The sequence below is a fragment of the Schistocerca gregaria genome, chromosome 7 (genome assembly GCF_023897955.1).
Source record: "Schistocerca gregaria isolate iqSchGreg1 chromosome 7, iqSchGreg1.2, whole genome shotgun sequence".
Lineage (NCBI taxonomy): Eukaryota > Metazoa > Arthropoda > Insecta > Orthoptera > Acrididae > Schistocerca > Schistocerca gregaria.
Genome location: NC_064926.1, coordinates 508,278,472 through 508,290,796, shown reverse-complemented (window position 1 = coordinate 508,290,796; position 12,325 = coordinate 508,278,472).

Sequence of the window (12,325 nt, the reverse complement as noted above, 5' to 3'; positions counted from 1 at the left end):
TCTATCTCGTCTATTAATCCTACTTAGTAAGGGTCCCAGACTGAATATCAACCTTCAAGACTCGGTCGAGCGAGTATTTTCTGATCCACCACTTCAATCTTATCATAGAATAGCCTCAGGGAGCCTCTAACATTATGCACTATGTCATTAATATTAATTGTGATCAGTAGCGGCACCGTAACACTTTCCTGGAGTTCTCCAGAAATGACCTTCAGATTTGTCGATTTTGTTACATGAAGAACGACATTTTGAGTCATCTCCCCAAGAAATTCGATATCCAATCACAATTCTGGTCTGGTACTCGGTGATTTCGTGTCCTAATTGCAGGCTCCTCATGTACTGCATTGGTAATTAATGATGCGTGCAACGCTCAGTAGAAATTAATATTACTTGTACTGTCTTAATTTAAGCAATTTCAAATTGTTCTAAAAATCACGTAATAATTTCTTAGAGATATTCCCTTCTCCCATCTTACTATACGTCTGTGAGAGTTTATGGCGATAGATACTTTGTTTGTTAGCTCTGGGATGGAATGAATGATCATATCTGATTACGAGTACACTACTGGATCCAAGCTCAAACCATGCTAAAGTCAACTAATGACTCCTTCTCACGAAAGTAATTTCTCCTGCCTTAATAGAGCTACATAACATTATTTTTAAACGTCCTTCCGTTAAGTATGACGAAATCAATTGGTCGTAAAGCTACTTACGTCACGAAATTTGTGTTTATCTAGCAACATTTTGTGATATACACACTCAAAAGACCTGAAAAAGCCTACTTGTGTTATTTTGTTATTCAATCGACGTGAGATTTCATGAGTGAACATAAGAATGCCATTATCAGTTGAACAAGCTTCATCTACATCTACATGGATACTCTGCAGATCACACTTAAGTGCCTGGCAGAGGTTTTGAAAGTACCCTTTGTACAATTATTACACGACTGTGCTTAAACTGACACACAATATTTTTAGCGCAACGCAATCTGACTTTCAAAAATCCCTACAAAAGAATGGCCCCGACTAATATTAACCTATACCTTTCACAAATCACTTACCTCACCAAAAATCTTTGTTACTCGAGATACTGCAATGCAGCGAGCGCCACTACTGCCAGCTAAATAAAAGATTCAAACTACAGAAGGCACTAACTACTGATAGGTATAGCTAGCAAATGAAAGATTTTAATAGAGAACAAACAATGTATTTATCTTAGTGGTCATAATATATATATAGCATTTCATGACATCCATTCTTACAAATTTCAAAACTCCGCCATCTCTCTCCCCACATTCACTACTGCTGGCGTCTCACCTCCAACTGCGCAACACTACGCGCTGTTAGCATCCAGCTGCCGCTGCCCAACACTACAATGGTAGACAACAATGCAGACTAAACACAGACTGCACACGGCACAGCCAGTGATTTTTTCATACCGAGCGCTATGTGGCGTTACCAATAAGAAAACCTAAACAGCCTACTTACATAGCCCCCATGCTCCCCACAAAAAATTTTTACAAATTGTTTTGGGCAGTGGCCAATAATGATTTGATAAAATTTTTCATAATTACTATAACAAAGATATCAAATACAACACACTTATTGATACAATGTTGGTCAGAAGCTAAAATTTTCTCACAGTCCATAAAGACAGTCCTGATCATTCATCACAGTAAAATAGTAGTGTTTTTCACAAAGACTGAGCAATAAAAGAAAAGTAGTGGATTTCCATGCAGTCTTGAAGAAGTAGTGTTGTCCTTCCAACGAAAGACAGTGCTGGCTCTTGACATGCAGACAGGTAATGGGCGACAACAGAGTCAGTCGACGTTGAAGACTATCGGTAGGTAGGTCATCACAGAGCAGACCCACTGTAGTCTTGGTAGAGATTACGGTATTGGTGGGCCACCAGATGTGCAGACCCATTGCAGTCCTTGTAGAAATAATGGTATTGGTGGGTCATCAAAGGTGTAGACCCACTGTAGTCCTTGTAGAGATGGCCAGGAGCCATCTGTTTGACTGTGCAGGCGTACAATCACCATTGAAGAGTCTTGCGGATAATATAGCAAGTCCAAAACCCACCACTTGTCCACTCACAAAGTTTTTGGAATTGTCCTTAGAACCAGCAATGCTGTTAACCAGTCCCTTGCTGAATTATCAATACACTTGCAAACACTATCAGTCCCAACTTCTAACATATTGTCCATATACTATGACCAACAAAAACGTGTGCAGTGAAATGTAAGTTACGAGTTACTTAATTTGATGAACTGGGGTCAGTTACAATTTTATAACATAAGAATACAATAACAAAGGTACAAAATACATCTTTAAAGAACATAAGACAACAGATATCATTTGCAGTAGTACAGGCTTTACAAAAGAATCGAAATAGCAAATACATCAGTGTTACAAAAATTACGACATAAGTACATACATAAAAGATCAGAATAACTCTTGAAACATCAACTTCACACATGAGCATTAGAAAAAAATAGAATAAATAATGTCTAAACATCTTTACAAAGTAAATAACATATTATTGATGCAAATTATATTTGAGGATAACAGTATTCCTCATCATAGTGAATGTAGCTTAGTATTAGAACAGAAAAAATTCTATGAAACAGTACACAGAGACAGGAAGAAAATAAATACACAAGGGTACACAAACACATAGTGGGATACACAAAAGGAAAGGACAGGGTTTGTTTTCAGGGTAACATTTGGTACTGGAGTCCAACTGAAAACGTCATTCCATAGATCGCCCCTCTTATTTCAACATTTGCTCCAGCCAAAAAAAATCCTATCCAAGCATGCTTTCTGCATTCTGTTCTCATCCTCTTTCAAAAATAGTTTTCCTCCACTGTAAACTACTTTTTTGGCCAAACCATTTTCTTATAGCTTCTCAATGCTTTTCTTCCAATTCATCATAGTTAGTTTCTTATATAGTCTTCCCCCTCTTACACTAACTTAAACCTACTGAGCTCAGATGCTAAACTAAGGGACGAGGCAATGCAGCAGCACAAAACAATAAATACAAACAGCAATGACAAAAAAATTGCAAGTAAGCAAAGCAAGCAGCAATAAATGTAATAACTTATACCTAAACATGACAAAGCTGAAGCAGAAAAAATATTACAGTAAAAATGTGTAATACCTATGTCACACCTTAACACTAGAGTGATGCACCACTAGAACATACGCTAGCAGATAAGTTACCAAATCGTAAAAAAAAATTATTTTTGTAAGTCCTGCAAATGGAAATCTCTATTTCTGCTCTCTTTTCTAAGGAAGTACATCATAAAATGATTCTTTACTGGGTCTGTAGACAGAAAGTAGTTATATTAGTACATGTATTAAATTTTAATTTAAACAATGCTGCGTTTCAACAAGAAACTAGATATTAAACAAAATAGGCAAAGCAAGGCGTGAAACGTCATTCGCTAGCCATAAGGCATTTCATATTGCAGTAAACAATCTTCCAGCTAGTAAGACAATAGACATGAAACGTTTCTCATCATTTCATTTCAGTAAATATCACAAATTAAGAACTCTACAGTGTAATCATGTTTTCAAGTTTGAGGGTGTCGTATTTACGATGCTTTCTACAAAGGAATGTCAATAGCGAGGATAATGGCCTCTTTTTTTTTCTCCACCTGTGCCTCTGACAGGCACACACTAATCGCTTTTTTTCCAGGCGCCTGTCGCGCAGCTGGGTGCTCACGACGCATTACGTGCAGATGGTCACTTACCTTTCTTACTGAAAAATTTACAACAGTTTCCGCTACAGTGTAGTCTCATATAAAAATATTTTCACAGGTTGAGAATTTGCGTTACAAATGTGTGGAAAATAAAATCCTATAAATATAATAGTGTCAAAAAAATTTTCATCGGCATTGTAATACATTCACGCACTTACATACATTTCATAACTCTTAAAGTACGATTCTTGGTTTCCAACCACCTTTTTCACAAACCAGAGTCCCTAACCACTACTCATTATTCCTTACCTTATTCGTCGACACTTCTTCAATATTTCATCATAACAGATACGTAGCATAATCAAATAACTCATATAGCACCAGCTTATTGATCATAAACATACCGCAACAGCATAATACACATAGTCATCGTAATAATAACATCATAACACCTCAGTCAACTCTCAAAATCGTCGAAGCTTCCTCCAATAATTTCAAAACCTAAAAAAAATGCTCTGCTCATGTCAAAAGTGTCATCTACCTCAAACGTACTTTAAAAATCATGATCCCATACCAAATATGTCATTCAAAGCTCTCATAGTATCACAATGGTTCCGAAAAAAATATGAACAGTTCATAAAGTACAGACAAAATACAATTTCATAAGTGTGAAGTTATCCAACTGTGTAATTACGTAAACATCTCTCACTGATGTAGTAAAATGAATGTTTGTCTCTCCCAGTTAAATGATCAGATAGCTGTGTAATTAATGTGTTAGAGAAATATGGTACCGATGTGTAAAGTTGTATAAGCAAATACCATATTAGCTAGGGCTCCTTGTGCTTGCCAAACACATGGTACACAAAGTAAGCGTGTACCCCCCTGAGGATTAATGTAATTATACCCTCAGGTGTTACAGATTACAGCAATGGAATGAAATGTATCACGGAAAACCTTTGTGTCATTGTACTTCAAATATCTTCAAAAATAAATGTTTTAAGTACAAAATTAATCACTCAAATACGTGTACTGTAGCGCTAAACTGTGCGTCTTGTTGTAAGATAATCTCTGTGGAAATGTCATAGTTATCGTTCTCTGTAAGCAAAGTTCTGCTTGTAATAAACGAAGTGAATTGCTTTGCGTATATATATCTTAGTTATTACGCTTATTGCCGTGATGAAGGAAGTGCTGTGCTGTAACGTATTGTTGTGCTACAGAAAAGGCTGTCTCATTGTAGCTATACCACAAAAGTTACTACTAAAACATGTTTTACTTTCCAGAATATAAAACAGATACACCGCAAAAGCAACATTGTAAATTGTCACTCATTAGTAGCGTCGTGATAAAATTGTGTAGTTGCCACATAAACTAACCACTGTGTCATCTGGTATCTCACAGAAAGTACTTTAAATCCAGAATGTATCTTCAAGTAAACCAAAATGTTGCATTAAAATCTCATTAGCAGTACCAGTATATGTCCTAAGTATGTAAGCCTGATAGTCATTACGTGATCGTGCAACTAACAAGCAAGAATGTACAAATACAACATTGTATCGTCTGTTCACTATAACAATGCATTCGTAATTTCTGTTTAAAAATGTTCCCTAGGTTCTAGACTGGATATTTAACTTCAAACATTGTTGCATATTAACAGTTTCAAAGTGTGACAACGCATACTAGTAACGTGAAGTGAAAAGTTTTATGGCAAAGACAAAGTTAAAAAGCAGATTATCTTTCAATAAACGGTTTTACATGTGAAATGTGGTGTAAACCTTTACTCTTCCTAGTACGCAGAGTTTCAACATCAAATCAATTATCATGTTTTATACGTCGGTAAGGAATGCTAAAAAATTTTCTCAATGTTAGCGCCTATGTCATTTTTCTCTGAGCCAGCTAGCGCACGTGGCTGCCTGCGGTGCGAGTCATTGTCTATCTCTTTGTTGGCGCACGTCGTCGTTGGGATTAGGAGACCTAACTTCTACAAATTCACCTTGTCGAGAGGACCCCGCCCTGTTTGAATCCCGCCAGTTCTGATGCAATTCAGGTCTGTCGTTACGATCATATCGTGTGTCGTCATGTTGGTAGATTCCATAGTTTCTTTCTTGTCGGTCACGTGGTGGAGAATTTCTCCATGATTCGTAACTGCGCGCTGGACCGTTGCGTCTTAAGTTATTCCGTCTCCCTTGATAATAATTATTTTGGTTTCCATATTGTCTGTTTCTCTGATTGTCTCTGTGATAGTCATTACCGCGGAGAGGTGATCTTTCCCTGTAATAATTACTACTCTGCCAACGGTTGTCATACGGGTGGTGTCTGTTTTGGTCACGATTTACGTTGTACGAATAGCCTTGTCGTGTATTATTTCTGTCATCGCGGAATTGTGACAGGTGTGACCTGTAATTGTTGTGCTCCTGTTTTCGCGTTCCGCGATTGTCAGTGTCAATTTCCAGTTCTTGTAACAGTCCCTGAAAAGCTTCAATGTCGTCTTTGCATCGTCCTGCTAAAATAATCTGTCGTAATTGTTCAGGTAATTTGATTAAGCAAATGCGGATGAGTTCTGAGGGGCTGTATGGGTTTGAAAGATACTGATTCTTATGTAACATGTCTTCAAAATATTTGACAAGACTGGAAAATTCAGATTGTTCGAAATGTTTCATCATTATGATGCTATGTTTTACTCGGTCTTGTGTAGCTTGAGACCAATATGCTGAGAGGAAGGCATGATAAAATTCTCCTTCACTATGACAATCGTGAATGACCGATCGCATTCTTACAGCTGGTTCATTCTCCAAGTAGCCACACATAAATTCTAATCTGTGCTCTAGTGACCAGGTGGGAGGAAAACAATGAGAGAATCGATGGAGCCACGCTTGTAGATGAATGTCGTTGCCAGAATTCTTAAATGTTTTGAATTTACGTGTAGTAATGAACAGCTTATAGTCAAAATCATCGTGTCGGCGGGTAGCATATCGTTCATTGTTACGTCGTGTCGGCAGTTCCATCTCAAAATTCGGTGCACCTTGCCAATTTCTTTCACAATTTCCGAAATGCCCTGTGTTATTATTTTGTGGATTTTCCGTATTTATAAGTCCCTCTTCCCATGTTGGAGCGCGACTGTCCTCTGAAATACGTAATTCTTGTATTACCTGTGTCAGCTGATCTTGCACTTCCCGGATTTCTCTTTGGTGTTGTGTATTAATTTGATTCTGATTTTTTTCGAATTTCCTAATTTGTTCGCACTCTTCTGTATCATTCAGATCATCATCTACCTTTGTAGATAAGTTAGTGAACTGATCCGAAAGTTCGGCTACTTTCTCCAATAGTGAACACATTTCCTCAGTGTGTTTTTCTGAACCAAGTTTCAGAGTGTCCATTTGTGTTGAAATCGAATCTACTGTGACCTTTAAGTTTTCCTGAGATCTTGCAAGTTGCGTAACCGAATCGGTGGATGCAACTGAGTCCATTTTAGCTTGCAAGGTGTCGTGATTTTCACGAACAACAGTTTGCAATTCTTTTATGGCTGCTTCGTGATTCTGTAATGCGTTTTCATGCCGCGAAAAAATAGGTTGAAAATGCTCACAAATTTGTGTTTTTACGTCATTACAGATTTTTTGACATTTCGATTCAATGTTATGTAACTCAGTAGTTAAATCTTCACGTGTTTGTTCAAGTGTGGTGTCTAACTTCCGAAGATTTTGTTCCATTGTGTCTAACTTTTGAAGATTATGTTCCATTGTGTCTAACTTTTGAAGCTTTTGCTGTGTTTGTCTCTGATTTTGTTCCATTGTGTCTAACGTTTGAAGCTTTTGCTGTGTTTGTCTCTGATTTTGTTCCATTGTGTCTAACTTTAGAAGATTTTGTTCCATTTGTTTCTGATTTTGTTCAAGCGTTGTGTCTAACTTTTGTAGCCTTTGTCCCATTTGTTGCATTAACTGTAATAACAGTGCACTGGTGTCTGAAACATGTTCCTTAGTGCTATTCGGCAATGTATTTGAACCGGCAATATTCGCAGTTTGAAAAACAGAAAATGTGTCTTGACTTATTTGAGAAACTGGTGAGGACGCAAAAACCTGAATCTACAGTATTTGCAAGAATGTGTCCTGTCATTTCGGACTCCTAAGGCGAGCGGCTGCCAACCGATCGATCGATAATGCTTCCCTGTTCACTAATTGTTTCACTGTCTACACCATTGTTTGCAGCCCGCTCCATTTCCCTATGTACAATTACCAAATTACTACTTTGAACATTAGTTAATTCATTACATGGTGACGCTAACACACTGCTTTCGTCTTCACTGTCATTTCTCAGTTTACTTTGGAGCCTAGTGTTACGTTTTTCACACGCCATTATTGTCACAATTTTTCACACGACAACACAGAAAAACACAATTTGAAGAACAAAAATAAGAGAACACATTAACATAACACTGAAAATAATATCTAGTTAATTGCAAGCGCAGCTGCGAAATACTTGGTGCAAATCTACAGGCATGCCACAACTGTTTTACTGTACAACAATGAAAGACTGCAACTACAAAGGAAATTCTCTCTATGATTACGCGCTAGCAATAAACAAAGGCTACACTAACTACACAAACTACAAGAAAAAAATCAGAAGATTCCAGTGAGGTATCCGTGGCTAAGGGTCGACATATGAAACGTCCCCTTTGAAAAATTGTACATTACTGTGCTTAAACTGACACACAATATTTTTAGCGCAACGCAATCTGACTTTCAAAAATCCCTACAAAAGAATGGCCCCGACTAATATTAACCTATACCTTTCACAAATCACTTACCTCACCAAAAATCTTTGTTACTCGAGATACTGCAATACAGCGAGCGCCACTACTGCCAGCTAAATAAAAGATTCAAACTACAGAAGGCACTAACTACTGATAGGTATAGCTAGCAAATGAAAGATTTTAATAGAGAACAAACAATGTATTTACCTTAGTGGTCATAATATATATATAGCATTTCATGACATCCATTCTTACAAATTTCAAAACTCCGCCATCTCTCTCCCCACATTCACCACTGCTGGCGTCTCACCTCCAACTGCGCAACACTACGCGCTGTTAGCATCCAGCTGCCGCTGCCCAACACTACAATGGTAGACAACAATACAGACTAAACACAGACTGCACACGGCACAGCCAGTGATTTTTTCATACCGAGCGCTATGTGGCGTTACCAATAAGAAAACCTAAATAGCCTACTTACAGTTTCATCGAACCACCTTTACAATAATCCTCTATTATTCCAATCTCTAACAGCGCGCGGAAAAACGATACCCTTGTCTTTCCGTACGAGGTCTGAATCAGGAATTAATTCAAGAATTCATCGAATTAAGACTGTTTTACTAAGTTCATTATTACTAACAGAAGCGTATTTTTTCCCATAAACAATACTGTATTACTGATTCATCTCATGTCGCATTTCCTGTTGAGGTGTTAAACGAAGGCATATATTTACAACCGAGGAAAAAATGCTTTGAGTACGTCTTGTATCCCACGTCCTGCCTCTTTTGTCATCGGGCGAGGCGGTGCAGTGGTTAGCACACCGGAATCGCATTCGGGAGGATGATGGTTCAAATCCACGTGCGGCCGTCCTGATTTAGGTTTTCCGTGATTTCCCTAAATCGCTTCAGGCAAACACCGAGATGGTTCCTTTGAAAGGGCTTGGCGGACTTCCGGGCCCCTCTTTCCCAAATCCGATGGAATCGATGACCTCACTGTTTGGTTCCGTCTCCCAACCAACCAACCAACCTCTTCCGACGTTTTGGATTACTCTTTCAAAAACTTAAATTTTCTAAATTTGTGAATTAAACTGCTATGTGATAAACACCTACATTATAAGGGCATTCCTATACCGCTTCAGTTTCTGTCACTTTATGTAACAACTACAAGTTTTTGATTGAGGCCTTAGGGTATAGTCTTACGTCACCGATGCTCTGTTTCCTATATCACCTTTGTAAATTCCTTTCAGAAGTTTATGTTACACCTACTTAACTTCAGGAAAATTGTCACTCAAACTCATGAAGCGTAAAACTGTGATCACTTCCTGCTGATTGTGTTCTGGTGGTGGTGGTGGTTAGTGTTTAACGTCCTGTCGACAACGAGGTCATTAGAGATGGAGCGCAAGCTCGGGTTAGGGAAGGATTGGGAAGGAAATCGGCCGTGCCATTTCAAAGGAACCATCCCGGCATTTGCCTGAAACGATTTAGGGAAATCACGGAAAACCTAAATCAGGATGGCCGGAGACGGGATTGAACCGTCGTCCTCCGAATGCGAGTCCAGTGTGCTAACCACTGCGCCACCTCGCTCGGTGACTGTGTTCTAATCCTGTGAATGTCTATTGCGAAACTTAACGGAAACATAAGACGTATCGATGAATCTGCCAGTTCCAGTTACCTAATATTTTACATTTATTTTCATCAAAGTAAGTGGTAACATATAATTGTTCACTGATTGGATGGATCATCCATAACCATTCTGAATAAAACAGCGAGTCACTCGCTTGAAACCTTATCGACGTACCTCAAGTAAGATAACAGACTTCAGTATAGCAAAACTGTGCCTTGAAATATATTCATAGCGAACTCACCTCAGGCGCTTTACATGCAGTTGGTGTCAGCTCACAAGAACCCGTGTTCGCCTTTGCATCAGGTGAGTCGTTACAACTTCCACTGTAATAGAACAGCATTACCGTCGCTAATTTACGGCTAAGATCCCACACAGTCGTAACTGTCTGAGTGAGGGATGTAAGATAGCCCTGAAGCTCGTTTGCTGTCACATAGATGTGAGCTACGGTAGAAATGATTCATTGTTTCTTCCCGTTGTAAAACACAGCTCCCAACGTCAACCGACCGCCTTAACGAACTTCAGGCAGTCCCACAAGCTTGTTGATATCAATGTGAACACAGTTTTTGTTAATTAACATCCACCCCATTAATTATAATAAAACATTTTAATGTGTTTCACTGAAAAATGGCCTACCAGACAATATTACAAATAATGTGTTAACGTTCGGTACGTGTCTGAAGCAATAACGCTGCAAGATTTTGCGTTTTTAATGATGGGTTTCGGTGCACAGAACAACAGAAACTATCAAAAATATTATTGTTTATGATTCAAAAAGTCATTTTCAAAAACGTCAAAAGCTTCTTATAAAATAATGCTTTGTTTGATATCGGTTTCGACCTTCTGATCATCTTCAGGTGCCATAAAATTCATGACAGAATGCAGGCTTCACAACTGTTGACAAACTCTTTCCCTACCCTTTCACTCTCGAGAGTAAATGTGCTTGTGACGTACACTCTTGAACCTATACTGTAGTATCTTCAGCAAAGTCCTTAAAATGTCCAGAATCATGCAACTACCAACATAAGCAAATAATGCAGATAATTAAACATGCAAGTAATTTTAACAATCACTTTCTAAACTAGCAACAAATACAGGTTTAGATGATTCGGTTGAAGACGCAAGACAATATATTAAAAATGTCATTCCACATAATTATAAGCAACTAGAAATAGCGCGAACATCCCACACTTAAATAGCAGAGTTACAAAATTCTGAAAAATAAAAGCTCTCGTGGGATCGATTGAATTCAGACAGAATTCTGTAAAGTTATTCCAACTAAATACGTAATGTCCTTAGGGATGAATGCAGCGCCTCACTGGCACAGGGAATTTTTCCACACAGGTTAAAATATACAATTATCAAACCGTTTCATAAGAACAGACTCGCGAAAAAGTAATCTATTCAAGAGAAGCCACTCACTTAAGTGTAAACAATTTACGTAGCACATCACAGTCTAAATTTCAGAAGGGATGCTCGACTGAGAATGATATTTATACATTTACTCATAAAATAGTACAAGACTTAAATAATTTTTTGTTATTTCCCCAAGGCCTTCGATTCTGTAGATCATGATACTCTCTTAGAAAAATACAGGTTTTGTGGAAGTGATGACATTACACGCAGCTGGTTTGAATCATACTTGACAGAGAGACTGCAAAAGCTTGTGCTGAATAGTGCAGATAATGTCGAGAAGGTAGAAAATTTTAGTAATTTAGGTCCCACAGGCTTCAATTTTGGGTCCACTCCTATTCCTTGCATATGTGAATGAGCTTCCACTTAACATTAAACAAGCGACATTTGTAGTTTTTGCGTACGATATTAGTGTGGCAGTAAATTCAATTAGACAGAAAGCAACAGAAGAGGTACTACGAGGAACTTCTCAAAGAATTATTAGTAGGTTCTCTGAAAACGGATTCTCTTTAAATTTTGAAAAAAAAGCACTACATTCAGTTCCGTACAACAAATAGTAATACCAACAATTGATGTATCACATGAACAGGAGTCAAATGTAGGGTAGAATGATCCAAATGTTTGGGTGTATATATTGTTGAAAACTTGAACTGGAAGAAGCATATTACTGATCTTCTAAAACAATTGACTTCACAGCTTTTGCTCTTCGAATCTTGGAAACAAACGTACCAACCTTTTAACATTTTAAATGTTTGGATAATAAGTTGCCGTCTCTTTAATCTAAGACTAGATGATCAGTGCAGCTAGCCGCTATCTCTGTGTAATGTCTTGTCTGTGTTGACGTGT